The following is a 15,580-nucleotide window of genomic DNA, read 5'->3' on the forward strand; positions in this document are numbered from 1 at the left end:
CGGCCTGGGGATATCTCCCCCCTTCCCGGACAAGGACCCTCAGTCTTCACTTGGCCACATCACCATCCAGTGTAATGAGGGCTCTGATGCCGCCTCCTACTGTGTCCACCTTCTGCCCTGTTACCTGGGCTTCTTGATCCTGGGACCCCTGCTATTGCTTTCTGGGCAAGAAACCTGCCTGACACCTTTGGTGAAGTCAAGTTCCTCACCTTCAGTATGCTGGTGTCCAGCAGTGTCTGGGTGGCCCTCCTCCCAAGTCGCCACGGCACCCAGTGCAAGGCCACTCTGGCTGTGGGGATCTCCTCCATCGTGGCCTCCAGCGCCAGGCCACTTGGCTGTATCTTTGTCCCCAAGTGCTGTGTGATCCTCCCTCATCCAAAGGAACACCCTTTGGTCTTTAAAGAAAAGGCCCAAGAGACCAGAAACAAAAGGACCCCATCAGGATCGGGTTAAGAAGGTGGAGCAGGATGGAGGCCCTGAGCTTGTCCTGTGCCTGAAATGCAGCTAGATCAGCACCAAGCCATTTTGAACACCTAGGAAACTGATCTTAGGATTAACACAACAATCTGCATAACCGGAGGCACAGAACTTGGCCGTCCGCGGTGCAGAGAGGTGAAATGGGGGAAAGAAAAACCGTGGAGGGTAGGAAACTGTTTTTGCAGAGAGAAGACAGAGAAAGAGAAAGGGGAGAGTGTGGCGCATCGGGGGTTGTGCAAGAAAAGCACTCCCCTGAAAGCAGCTGGAGAGAAAGAGACAGAAAGAGTGAAAACACTCAGAGGGGACTGAACAAGAAATCTGTTCCCCAAAACCATTGAGGAGAAGAAAGGAGAGGGTTTCAATGCCACCAGCATTCTATAAACAGAGGAGCACAGAGTCTGAAGTTCCAGATTTCAGTGCCTGGCAGTGCTCTGGCAAGGAAATAGGACAAATCGCCAGGAGCAGGCAGTGGGGTCGGAGGGATCTGTGTGCTACACAGGGAGAAATGGTTCCCCTACTTGTAGTGCATTTGGTAGAAGCCATACAGCCTGGCCTCATCACAGGCAAAGGTCCCAGAAGACCCTGGAGAGCAGCCGCATTTGTTGGTATTGGGACAAAGACACCAGAGTGCAGTGACAACTGGTGCCAGCTGTGTGTTATGATTTGACTTAATCTCTGAACCTCTGCTGCTATGTGATTGCATGAACATTTTCTGGGGCAAGCTGGCACCTGGCCATTGATCTGTAAGACCCTCCCCCAGAGGGCTGGCATGGGTCCAAGCCACAGGGGTCTGTGGGGGTTTTCAAACACAACCCCATCTAAGATAAAACTCTGGAGGGAGGTGCCACCTAGCAGGCAGAGCTTGGACACTGACAGGGTAGAGGCAGGAAGTGAATGGAGGCCTGAGACAAAGGTAGGGAGCTTGATCATGGGGTGGTGAATGAACCAAGTTCCTGTGCTGGAGACTAGGGAGTTGGGTGAAGTCATTTCCACCTCTCCCTCCCCCCACCCGCATGTGCATCGCATTGATCCACCCCAGTAAGCTAAGCAGCGCCACCTAGTGGAAAATGGGGCCATTACACCAACCCCCACCCCCCCACCCCCCACCCAACTGCGCCCTCCAAATCCCCTAGAAGACCACCAAAGTCACTCCACCCACTTAGAGTATGGACTACAGAACCCTTCAGAGTTTCAGTCCTAGGGGAAACTGGATGTAACGTCATTCAAGTTTCATTCTGTTTGCTGGCTCGTTTATTCGTTTTCTTTGCTTGTTTTTGCTTAAATTATTTTTTTCCTTTTTTTTTTCTTTTTTCCCCCCTTTTTTTCTTCCTCATTCTTGGATACAGAAAGATAAATTTTTATTTTTGTTTTTGTTTTTCTTACATTATTTTTTATTTTTCAAATTTTTTATTCTATTTCATTTTCTTTACTTCATTTTATTCTATTTTATTATATAAATTTTCTCTTTCCCTTTTTCCTCTATCATATTGAGCTTCTTTCAATAAGCTTCTTTCAAAACACACCTAAGATCTAGCTTCATTTATTCAATTTTTTGTTTTGTTTTTAATTTTTTTAATTTATTTAATATTTTTTTCTTTCTTCAAAATGACAAGGGACACCTGGGTGGCTCAGTTGGCTGGGCATCCGACTTCAGCTCAGGTCATGATCTCAGTCTGTGGGTTTGAGCCCCCGCATTGGGCTCTGTGCTGACAGCTCAGAGCCTGGAGCCTACTTTGGATTCTGTGTCTCCCTCTCTCTCTGTCCTGCCTCCACTTGTGTTCTGTCTCTCTCTCTCAAAAATAAATAAAATGTAAAAAAATAATTAACAAAATGACAATATGAAGAAATTCACCCCAAAGAAAGAACAGGAAGAAATGACAGCCAGGGACTTAATCAACACAGATATGAGCAAGATGTCTGAACTAGAATTTAAAACCACGATAATAACAATACTAACTGGGGTTGAAAAAGCATAGAATCCCTTTCTGCGGAGAGAAAAGAAATAAAATCTAGTCAGGACGAAATTCAAAATGCTATAACCAAGATGCAATCACGACAGCAAGGATGGATGAAGTAGAGCATAAAATTAGTGATTTAGGAGATAAAATTATGGAAAATAATGAAGCAGAAAAAAGAGGGAAACAAAGGCAAAAGATCACAATACAAGACTTAGAGAATTCAGTCACTTATTAAAATGGAATAACATCCAAATTATAGAAGTTCCAGAAGACAAAAAGAGAGAAAAGGGGGCAGAAAGTTTATGTGAGCAAATTATAGCAGAAAACTTTCCTAATCTGGGGAAGGACAGAGACATCAAAATTCAAGAAGCACAGAGAACTCCCATTAGATTCCACAAAACCAACCATCACCAAGGCATATTATAGTCAAATTCACAAAATACACAGACAAGGAAAAAATGAAAGCTGCACAGGAGAAAAGTCCTTAACCTCTAAGGGAAGCAGATCAAGGTTCATAACAGACCTATCCACAGAAAACTGGCAGGCCAGAAAGGAATAGCAGGATATATTCAATGTGTTGAATTGGAAAAAGTGCAGCCAAGAATCCTTTATCCAGCAAGGCTGTCATTCAGGATAGAAGGAGGGATAAAGAGTTTCCCAGACAAAAACTAAAGGGAGTTCATGACCACTAAACCAGCTCTGCAATAAATTCTAAGGGGAACCCTTGAGTGGAGAAAAGACAAAACAAAACAAAACAAAAAACAAAGCAACAAAGACTAGAAAGGACCAGAGAACACTGCCAGAAACACCAACTCAACAGGCAACACAATGGCACTAAATTCATATCTTTCAGTACTCACTCTAAACGTGAATGGAATAAACACTCCAATCAAAAGTCATAGGTATCACAATGACCCATTGTGAAAACAAGACCCATCTATATGCTGCTTATAAGACACTCATTTTAGACCTAAAGAAACCGGCAGATTGAAAGTAACGGTATGGAGAACTATCTATTATTTTAATGGTCATCAAAAGAAAGCTGGAGTAGCCATACTTATATCAGACAAACTAGATTTTAAAACAAAGACTGTAACAAGAGATGAATAAGGGGATTATATTGTAATTAAGGGGTCTATCCACCAAGAAGATCTAAGAATTATAAATATTTATGCCCCCAATGTGATAGGACCCAAATATATAAATCAATTAACCACAAACATAAAGAAACTCATTGATAATAATACAATAGTAGAGGACTTCAACACCCCACTTACAACAATGGACATATCATCTAAGCAGAAAATCAACAAGGAAACAATGGCTTTGAATGACACACTGGACCAGATGGACTGAACAGATATATTCAGAACATTTCATCCTAAAGCAGCAGAATACACATTCTTCTCAAGTGCACATGGAACATTCTCCAGAAGAGATCAGATAGTAGGTCACAAATAAGCTCTCAACAAGTACAAAAGTATCAAGATCATATCATGCACATTTTCAGACCACAATGCTATGAAACTCGAAATCAACCACAAGAAAAAAACTGGAAAGACCATGAATACTTGGAGATTAAAGAACATCCTACTAAAGAATGAATGGGTTAACCGAGAAATTAAAGAGGAAATTAAAAAGTACATGGAAACCAATGAAAATGAAAACACGACAGAACAAAACCTCTGGGACACAATGAAGGTGGTCATAAGAGGGAAGTATAATGTAATTCAGGCCTTCCTAAAGAAGGAAAAAAGGTCTCAAATACACAGCCTAACTTAACACCTAAAAGAGCTGGAAAAAGAACAAACAAAGCCCAGACCAGTAGGAAAAAAGAAAGAAATAATAAAGATTAGAGCAGGAATCAATGATACCGAAATCGAAAAACAAGAACAGATCAATGAAGCCAGGAGCTAGTTCTTTGAAAGAATGAACAAAACTGATAAACCCCTAGCCAGATTGATCAAAAAGAAAAAGGACCCAAATAAATAAAATCAAAAATGAAAAAGGAGAGATTACAACCAATATCGCAAAAATGCAAACAATAATATGAGAATATTATGAGCAATTATATGCCAACAAATTGGGCAATCTGGAAGAAATGGACAAATTCCTAGAAACATATAAACTACCAAAACTGAAACACGAAGAAATAGAACATTTGAACAGATCCATAACTAGTAAGGAAGTTGAATCAGTAATCAAAAATCTCTCAACAAACAAGAGTCCAGGGCTGGATGCCTTTCCAGGGGAATTCTACCAAACATTTAAAGAAGAGTTAACACCTATTCTTTTGAAGCTGTTCCAAAAAATAGAAATGGAAAACTTCCAAACTCATTCTATGAAGCCAACATTACCTTTATTACAAAACCAGACAAAGACCCCACTAAAAAGGAGAACTACAGACCAATTTCCCTGATGAACATGGATGTAAAAATTCTCAACAAGATACTAGCAAACTAGATCCAACAATATATTAAGAGAATTATTCATCACAATCAGTAGGATTTATTCCTAGGATGCAGGACTGGTTCAATATCCACAAATCAATCAATGTGTTACATCACATTAATAAAAGAAAGGATAAGAACCACATGATCCTCTCAATAGATGCAGAGAAAGCATTTGACAAAATACAGCATCCTTTCTTGATAAAAATCCTCAAGAAAGTACAGATAGAAGGATCATACTTCAAGATCATAAAGGCCACATATGAAAGACCTACCGCTAATATCATCCTCAATGGGGAAAAACTGAGAGCTTTCCCCCTAAGGTCAGGAACATGACAAGGATGTCCACTCTCACTCTCACCTCTGTTATTCAACGTAATGTTGGAAGCCCTAGCCTCAGCTCTCAGACAACACAAAGAAATAAAAGGCATCCAAATCGTCCAGATGGAGGTCAAACTTTCATTCTTCACCGATGACATGGTACTCTATGTGGAAAACCCAAAAGACCACCAAAAAACGTGCTAGAACTGATCTATGAATTCAGCAAAGTTGCAGGATATAAAATCAATGTAAAGAAATCGGTTGCATTTCTATACACCAATAATGAAGAAACAGAAAGAGAAATCAAGGAATCAATCCCATTTGCAATTGCATTAAAAACCATAAAATACCAAGGAATAAACCTAACCAAAGAGGTGAAAAATCTATACACTGAAAACTATAGAAAGCTTATGAAAGAAATTGAAGAGAACACCAAAAAATGGAAAAATATTCCATGCTCGTGGATTGGAAGAACAAATATTGTTAAAATGTCGATACTACCCAAAGAAATCTACATATTCAATGCAATCCTTATCAAAATAACACCATAATTCTTCACAGAGCTAGAACAAACACTCCTAAAATTTGTATGGAACCAGAAAAGACCCCAAATAGCCAAAGCAATCCTGAAAAAGAAAACGAAAGCTGGAGGCATCAAAATTCCAGACTTCAAGCTGCATTACAAAGCTGTAATCATCAAGATAGTACGGCACTGGCACAAAAACAGATACTTAGATCAATGGAACAGAATAGAGAACCCAGAAATGGATCCATAAACGTATGACCAACTAATCTTTGACAAAGCAGGAAAGAATATCCAATGGAATAAAGACAGTCTCTTCAGCAAGTGGTGCTGGGAAAACTGGACAGTGACACGCAGAAAAAATTAACCTGGACCACTTTCTTACACCATACACAAAAATAAGCTCAAAATGGATGAAGACCTAAATGTAAAACAGGAAGCCATCAAAATTCTAAAGGAGAAAACAAGCAACAACCTCTTTGACCTCAGCCGCAACAACTTATTACTTGACATGTCTCCGGAGGTAAGGGAAACAAAAGCAAAAATGAACTACTGAGACCTCATTAAAATAAAAAGCTTCTGCACACCGAAGGAAACAATCAACAAAACTAAAAAGCAACCGACAGAATGGGAGAAGATATTCGTAAACAACATATCAGATAAAGGGTCAATATCCAAAAATCTATAAAGAACTTATCAAACTCAACACCCAAAAAACAAATAATCCAGTGAAGAAATCGGCAAAAGACATGAATAGACACTTCTCCAAAGAAGACATCCAAATGGCTAACAGACACATGAAAAAATGCTCACTATCACTCATCATGAGGGAAATGCAAATCAAAACCACAATGAGATACCACCTCACACCTGTCAGAATGGCTAACATTAACAACTCAGGCAAAACAGATGTTGGCAAGGATGCGGACAAAGAGGATCTCTTTTGCATTGCTGGTGGGAATGCAAGCTGGTACAGCCACTCTGGAATGAAGGTTCCTCAAAAAATTAATACTAGAACTACCCTGTGACCCAGCAATTGCACTACTAGGTATTTACCCAAGGGATACAAGAGTGCTGATTCGAAGGGGCACATGCACCCTAATGTTTATAGCAGCACTATTGACAATAGCCAAAGTGTGGAAAGAGCCCAAATATCCATTGACTAATGAGTGGATAAAGCTGTGGTATGTATGTATATATGTGTGCATATATGTATATATATAATGGAATACTGCTCGGCGATCAAAAAGAATGAAATCCTGCCATTTTCAACTACATGGTTGGAACTAGAGGGTATTATGCTAAGCGAAATTAGTCAGAGAAAGACAAATATCATATGACTTCACTCATATAAGGACGTTAAGATACAAAACAGATGAACACAAGGGAAGGGAAGCAAATATAATATAAAAACAGAGAGGGAGACAAACTATAAGAGACTCTTAAATAAAGAGAGCGAAGTGAGGGTTGCTGGCAGGGTATTGGGTGCAGGGAAGGGCTAAAAGGGTGAGGGGCATTAAGGAGTGCACTTGTTGGGATGAGCACTGGGTGTCATATGTAAGTGATGAATCACTAAATTCTATTCCCAAAATTATTATTAGAGTATATGTTAACTTGGGATGGATGGATTGGATGGATTGGATGGATGGATGGATGACCCCATCATACATAGCCTGTTTGTTGCAGAGAAATTGTAACCTGATTATACAAAATACCCCCCAAAATCAATAAAAAAACAAATGACTTATTTGAAAAAAAAAAAAGAAATGAAAATGAAAAATGAAAAAATGAAATACAGACAGGCAATTTACAGAAGCAAAACCTGAATCATCAATGATTAGTAGAAAGCTGCTAAGTTTGATTAGAAATCAAAAATAAATTTAAACCACCATGGAGTACTCCTCATGACAATGCCAAAAACTACACTGTAATCACTGTAATCACTGTTGACCAGGATGTAGACACACACATACACACACACACACACACACACACACACACACACACACACAGAAAGGATTGGATAAACTTGGCACCTGTTAAAGAATATTTCCAGAATGAATTCTTAAGTAAAATTAGGAAGGTATAAATGAGTGTCAACTGGGGTGCTTGGCTGACTCAGTGGAGCACGTGACCCTAGATCTTGGGGTTGTGAGTTAGAGCCCCACGTTGGGTAGAAGGATTACTTAAAAAAATTTAAAAAATTGTGACTTTTTTTTTTTTAATTTTTTTTTCAACATTTTTATTTATTTTTGAGACAGAGAGAGACAGAGCATGAACGGGGGGAGGGCCAAAGAGAGAGGGAGACACAGAATCGGAAGCAGGCTCCAGGCTCTGAGCTGTCAGCACAGAGCCTGATGCGGGGCTCGAACTCACGGACCGTGAGATCGTGACCCGAGCGAAGTCGGAGGCTCAACCGACTGAGCCACCCAGGCGCCCCAGTGACTTTTGAACCATGTGGACATTTTACATGTTCAAACATAAAATAAAATTTTAAAAAAAGTCAAAACACCACCTATAAAAATAGGAAGGGGGGCATTCAACTTCTCTGTGCCTGTCTCCTCCTTTGCAAAACGTGGATAACAACAGAATCCACCTTAAGGACTTGGCATAGAAACTCAGTGAAGTCATCAATATATTGCACTTAGCAAAATCTCTAACATGTGCTCAGAGCTAAATAAAGGTTCCTATTATAAATTGATGATTTTAAAGTTGAGCTAATAATCACTATCCTTTAAGTTGCAGGGAAAATTATACGACAATAATGCAGGTAAAGCATGGGGCACATAATAGGCAATTAATAAATAACCACTACAACTTAAGATTCTCTGGAGAAACAGACCAATAGGATATATATAAAGAGATTTCTTTTTTTTTTCTTTTTTTAAAATATAATTTATTGTCAAATTGGCTAACATACAGTGTGCTCTTGGTTTTGGGAGTAGATTCCCGTGATTCATTGCTTACATACAACACACAGTGCTTCTTAGGACCAATCGGCTCATGTGTTTATGGGGTCTGAGAAGACCCACAGCTTGCCATCTGCTCGCTGGAGACCCATGAAAGCCAGTGTTGTAAATTCCACACCAAGGGGTCAGCCTGAGACAGAATTTGCCCCTTCCTTAGCCTTTTTTGTTTTATTCAGGCCCACAGTGGATTGGGTAATGGCAACCACGAAGGCAGGGTCTTTGGCTTTACTCAGTCTACTGATTCAAATGCTAACATCTTCCGCAAACACCCTCACAGACGCACAGAAATCACCTTTTTTTTTCTTCCAGAGTTTATTTTTAAGTAATCTCCACCCAACGTGGGGCTTGAAGTCACAACCCCGAGACCAAGAGTCACATACTCCAGTGCTGAGCCAGTCAAGAGCCCCTCAGAAATCATCTTTAACCAAGTATCTGAGCAGCCCATGATCCAGTCAAGTTGACACATAAAATTAACCACCACAATCACCAAAAATGGGGGTGAGGTTAAGATTTATTTTAAAAGTCATACATGACCATATAACTAGATGTCACAAAAATGATGGGTCATGGGCTATAGTCAGACTCCGGATGTGTCTGGCCAACACAGTGTTTGCAAAACAATTTCTATCAGTGCCCATCTCTAAAAATAGAGACGCTTTCCACATGAATTGGCGTTCCTTGGGGTGGAAAAAAAATCACAGTTTAGGGGAATTCTAGGTAAGTCTGCATCCCCACATAGCAGCACTCTGCTGGAGATGAGGGATGGATTCCGTCCACAACTATCCCCATCGCTCTCTATGTCTCACACCCTGCCAACACCCCTCACTTGCAGCATTTGCCTGCCCCGCACGCGGAGCCGAGTTTGAGAACGCCTGCGTGCAAGCAATACCCCTCAGCCCGGCTGAGCAATTGCGGGATGTGGCCACCAGGTGGCACCATGGCTGTGTGCTGCTCAACCACTAGATGGCACTCGATAGCTTTAGGAAAAGCAACTACCATCTGCTGAGCTCCTACTGTGTGCTGGGAGCATCAGATGTGACTTCCTTAAATCCTCACAAGTGTACATAGAGAGTTGTGCCTCCTATATGGTGACGGGGAGGGGGGGGGGGGAGGGAACGGAGGCTCAGAGAGAGGCCCCATTTATAAGACCGGACAAAGCATCTCTCTGGGTGGCCAGAAGGGTTCAAGGCCATACTGGGTGTCAAGCGTTCAGCCTAACTTCTGCTGCACAGTGTGTGCTTGGCAAATGGCAATTAGTTGCTATATTATTACCACAGTTGCTTGGTTATTATTACCAGATGCATCTGACCGTCAGTTCTGCTGGTTGCTCCCAACAGTGAAGGAACCCTGACATTGAGCTGGTCCATAGCCACCCTGAGTCAAGGCTACCCTTCTTAGCCTCCCTCACAGCCGGTGTTAATGGAACACGGGCAGAGTGATGTATCCCCTTTATGCCCACTTTCATCCGATCTCTCCCTTCCTTTAGATTGCACTGCACTTCCTCCCAGAAATCCTCCCTGGGGTAACCCCCACTCTGCCTCCCCTCTCCCAGCTTAGGTGGAGGAAGCATTTATTAGCTTGTGGTCCCTCAGGATCCTATACTTTTCCTCATCTCAGAGCTTTTCACACTCACGGCTGCCCATTCGTTTGTCTGCCCAACCTCTGCCCACACCACCTCACCCCAAAGGACTCTGAGGTGAAGGAACGAACGAGGAAATTCTTCTTGGGGTAGAAGAATCTCTACCCCTGTGGTTCCCAATCTGGACTGAGCACCTGAGGAACTCTTTCTTCTTTCCAGCTTGATTATCACTGACACATGATACTGTGTAAGTTTAAGGTGCACAGTGTGTCGACTGGATACAATTATACTGCAAAATGGTTAACACCACTGTTAGCTAACACCTCCATCTAGTCACACAAATACGATTTCTTTAAAAAAATTGGAGCAGCACCACCTGGGGCCAAATGAAGCCCAGTGTCTGGGATGGAGCCCCCCACGTGATTCCAAACTGCATGAGGTAAAGGAAATGTTATAAGGGTGCTGTGCAGACCCTTGGTTATTCTGTCAAGGTCTTGTTAGAGTCAAAAGAAAGAAGGGATCTTTCTTGGGGGAATGGGGCCCCAGGAATCTAGAATGGGGTTACATGTTCCAATTGACACCAATTGTAATGCCTTTTGGGTTTTTTCCCCACTTGCCACCATAAGCAGTTCTCTGACACCAGCTGGGGGTCCTACAATTTCAACTCTTTTTTAAAAAATTCCTTTTAGGGGCGCCTGGGTGGCGCAGTCGGTTAAGCGTCCGACTTCAGCCAGGTCACGATCTCGCGGTCCGTGAGTTCGAGCCCCGCGTCGGGCTCTGGGCCGACGGCTCGGAGCCTGGAGCCTGTTTCCGATTCTGTGTCTCCCTCTCTCTCTGCCCCTCCCCCGTTCATGCTCTGTCTCTGTCTGTCCCAAAAATAAATAAAAAACGTTGAAAAAAAAAATTTAAAAAAAAAAAAAATTCCTTTTAATGTTTATTTATTTTTTTTTTTAATTTTTTTTTTTAATGTTTTTTTAAATTTATTTTTGGGACAGAGAGAGACAGAGCATGAACGGGGGAGGGGCAGAGAGAGAGGGAGACACAGAATCGGAAACAGGCTCCAGGCTCCGAGCCATCAGCCCAGAGCCTGACGCAGGGCTCGAACTCACGGACCGCGAGATCGTGACCTGGCTGAAGTCGGACGCTTAACCGACTGCGCCACCCAGGTGCCCCAATGTTTATTTATTTTTGAGAGAGAGGGAGAGAGACACAACGCGTGAGCAAGGGAGGGGCCGAGAGAGAGAGAGAGAGAGAGAGAGAGAGACATAGAATTTGAAGCAGGCTCCAGGCTCTGAGCTGTCAGCATAGAGCCCGATGCGGGGCTCAAACTCAGACCACGAGATCATGACCTGAGCCGAAGTCAGACGCCCAACCAATTGAGCCGCCCAGGCGCCCCCAATTCAACTCGATTTTAACACCTTACCAGAAATAGTGTGACATCCCACAGTGAAGGACTCAGTCCTACAAGACTGGCCCCCCAACCTTCATACACCAATCCAGGTTGTCTCCTGTGCTTCTGGCCAACCGGCTGTCAATCAGAGGTTCCCACGACGCCCTCCTCAGGTTCAATTAATTTGCTAGAGCAGTTCACAGAATCCAGAGAAACATTTTACTCACTAGATTAGTGGTTTATGATAAAAGCACAGAACTTGAGAACAGCCAGATGTAAGGGATGCTCAGGACCAGGTACGGAGAAAGGGTGTCTGGGTCTCTCCCACATCTCCACATGTTCACCAACCTGAAAGCTTTCAGAACCCCATGCTTTTGGGGTTTTAGGGCGGCTCCATTACATAGGCATGATCAATTAAATCACTGGCCATTGGTGTTTGATCCAACCACCAACTCCTCTCTCCGCCCAGAGATCAGAGGGGTGGGGGCTGGAAGTTCCAACCCTCCAGGACTTGGTCAGTTATCTTGGCAACCAGTCCCATCCCTACGTGCTTTCAGAAAGTCACCTCATGAACATGTTCAAGGCACCTTCATCACTCAATTCCAAGGAAATTCCAAGGTTTTAGGAGATCTGTGCCAGAAATGGGGATGAAGACCAAATAAATTATTTGTTATTATAAATCACACATGTATATCGCTATGTAATCACTGTACATCGGAGGTAGAAAAGAGCAAGGCTCACGGGAGGTTCTGACATTCAGCGGACGAGCAGGCTATACACTTGTTTTGTGGCCCTGCCCAAGTGGGACAGCCCGCTCTGGGCTGGATTTTCTTGTTGATGAAACGGGGATTGTCGAGAGTAAACTACATTCTTGGGGCTACGGCGAAGGTGCGGTAACGTGAGTGCTTTACCCACTTTGGCACATAGTGAATATTCAGTACATGGCAGCTACTATTAGCAATATGAATTGTATTAAACAGATACTATGTGTCATCTCGGTAAGCAATTAGGCGCCAGCCACTTCACATTTACTATCAGAAGAAAAACAACTGAAACCACCACCAACGGTTATTGGACTCGTGTGGCGGGCACTGTTTTTAAGAGCTGTAGTTATTAGCCTGTTTACTCTGTGATAATCCCGGGAGGTGACATAACCCACCGTCCTGAACAGGAGGACTGCTCGCCATCACCTCCGTAGCCAGGTAGCTACAGAGCCAAGATCCTGACGCAGGTCGGCAAGCACTGTGTGGACTCACAACAGGATGCATCAGATCAAGCGGCAGGAGGGGAAAGACAGCACAGAAGGGGATAAACGACGCCACTTCAAGATGTGCCTCCTTGACACGGCAGACACAAGACAAGCTCTAAAAACAGAGTAGAGGCTACCCCTTTTTTTTTAATTTTTTTTTAACCTTTATTTTTGAGACAGAGAGAGATAGAGCATGAACGGGGGAGGGGCAGAGAGAGAGGGAGACACAAAATCTGAAGCAGGCTCCAGGCTCTGAGCTGTCAGCACAGAGCCAGACACGGGACTTGAACTCACAAACCACAATCGCTTCTCGGCCTTTTGGCTAAGATCAAGTGTGAACTCACAAACCACAAGATCATGACCTGAGCTAAAGTTGGATGCTTAACCCACTGAGCCACCTAGGTGTCCCTGTGTACTAAGTTCAATTTTTAAAAAAATTTTTTTTAACGTTTATTTATTTTTGAGACAGAGAGAGACAGAGCATGAACGGGGGAGGGTCACAGAGAGAGGGAGACACAGAATCCGAAACAGGCTCCAGGCTCTGAGCGGTCAGCACAGAGCCCGACGCGGGGCTCGAACACACGGACCGTGAGATCATGACCTGAGCCGAAGTCGGACGCCCAACTGACCGAGCCACCCAGACGCCCCCTAAGTTCATTTTTAAGATGAAACTTCATATACTGCCCCAAATGGAAACCCAGTATCACCTGCCATAAAGATAGTCCTAACAGCAAATACAATGAAAACAGATATAACCTGATAAAAGGGATTGGTAAGCGTTAAGCTGCTACAGATAAACTTACCTCTTCACTGAGAAAGCCTGAAAGAGAAATGAAAAAATAACTTCCTGACCACAGGATTTGGGCCTCCAGAGGTCATGAGGGGCACTGACCTAGTTACCCTGATTTCAGAGACAGGGCAAGGGAAACATGACTTAGCTCAATTTTGCTAGACAATTAAAAAAAAACAAAACAAAACTGGAGCGTCTGGTTGGTTCAGTCGGTTGAGCATCAGACTTCGTCTCAGGTAATGATCTGGAGGTATGTGGGTTGGATCCTAGTGTCGGGCTCTGTGCTGACAGCTCAGAGCCTGGAGCCTGCTTTGGATTCTGTGTCTCCCTCTGTCACTGTCCCAGACCCACTCACACTCTGTGTGTCTTTCTCAAGAATAGATAAACATTAGGGGCGCCTGGGTGGCTCAGTCGGTTAAGCATCTGACGTCAGCTCAGGTCGTGATCTCATGGTTCGTGAGTTCAAGCCCCACGACAGGCTCTGTGCTGACAGCTCAGAGCCTGGAGCCTGCTTCAGATTCTGTGTTTCCCTCTCTCTGACCGTCCCCCAATCACGCTCTGTCTCTGTCTCTCTCTCAAAAATAAATAAACATTATGGTGCAGCCACTCTGGAAAACAGTGTGGAGGTTCCTCAAAAAATTAAAAATAGACCTACGCTATGACCCAGCAGTAGCACTGCTAGGAATTTACCCAAGGGATACAGGAGTACTGATGCATAGGGGCACTTGTACCCCAGTGTTTATAGCAGCACTCTCAACAATGGCCAAATGATGGAAAGAGCCTAAATGTCCATCAACTGATGAATGGATAAAGAAATTGTGGTTTATATACACAATGGAGTATTACGTGGCAATGAGAAAGAATGAAATATGGCCTTTTGTAGCAACGTGGATGGAACTGGAGAGTGTGATGCTAAGTGAAATAAGCCATACAGAGAAAGACAGATACCATATGGTTTCACTCTTATGTGGATCCTGAGAAACTTAACAGAAACCCATGGGGGAGGGGAAGGAAAAAAAAGAGGTTAGAGTGGGAGAGAGAGCCAAAGCATAGGAGACTCTTAAAAACTGAGAACGAACTGAGGGCTGCTGGGGGGTGGGAGGGAGGGGAGGGTGGGGGATGGGTGTTGAGGAGGGCACCTTTTGGGATGAGCACTGGGTGTTGTATGGAAACCAATTTGACAATTTCATATATTTAAAAAAAAGTTATAAAAAAATAAATAAACATTAAAAAAAGGCAATGAAGGCATATCTGAGACTAAGAATAAGATGTTGGATACAAAGGGAGGGTAAGGTGGGGTGAGGAGAGGGACACCAGACCTTCTGACTGTAATTCAAAGTGACCTCCAAGTCAACTGAGCTCCCCCTGGTTATTTTACAGATGACGCGAAGATGGACAGGACAGCTTGCCCAAGCAAAGTTAGGGCCAGTGCTTGGACCAGAGTGAGAATTAGAAGTCCGTCCCCATAATTTTCCACTTGAAGAAACTCAGAGCTCCTCAAGGACGAGAACTGACCAGGGTCGTGCAGCAGTGGACGTGACAAGGGCAGATTTCTGGAATTACAGGGTCCTACCACCAAACCCCGTAGCATCCCACCGGTTAGACAGTCATTGGCTGTGTGCTGAGAAGCAAGATTAACGTTCACAAAACCCACTACGCCCATTTCTCAAATCAACACACCGAGACTCCAGAGTAGGCGAGGGACTTGTCCAAATCCCCAAACCAAAGATGACGACGATGACAATCAGACACTAACACTTGAGAGGTCACGGTGTGCGGGGCACTGTCCTAAGGTTCCATTAGAGAGTCAAATTCTATCATCCCCCTCAATTTGGGGGAAACGGAGGCACAGAGTGTGTGCACCTTGCCCGGGG

The 15,580-nt window shown here is 43.3% G+C and overlaps 1 protein-coding gene across 2 annotated transcripts in view; it reads right to left on the reverse strand.

Moving 5' to 3' along the window:
* The window catches only part of ZNF667 (zinc finger protein 667), a 74,403-nt gene that overhangs the window by 58,036 nt on the left and 787 nt on the right, over positions 1 to 15,580 (reverse strand). The window lies entirely within an intron of this gene.

Source organism: Neofelis nebulosa, chromosome 17 (assembly GCF_028018385.1).
Source record: "Neofelis nebulosa isolate mNeoNeb1 chromosome 17, mNeoNeb1.pri, whole genome shotgun sequence".
NCBI classification, from domain to species: Eukaryota; Metazoa; Chordata; class Mammalia; order Carnivora; family Felidae; genus Neofelis; species Neofelis nebulosa.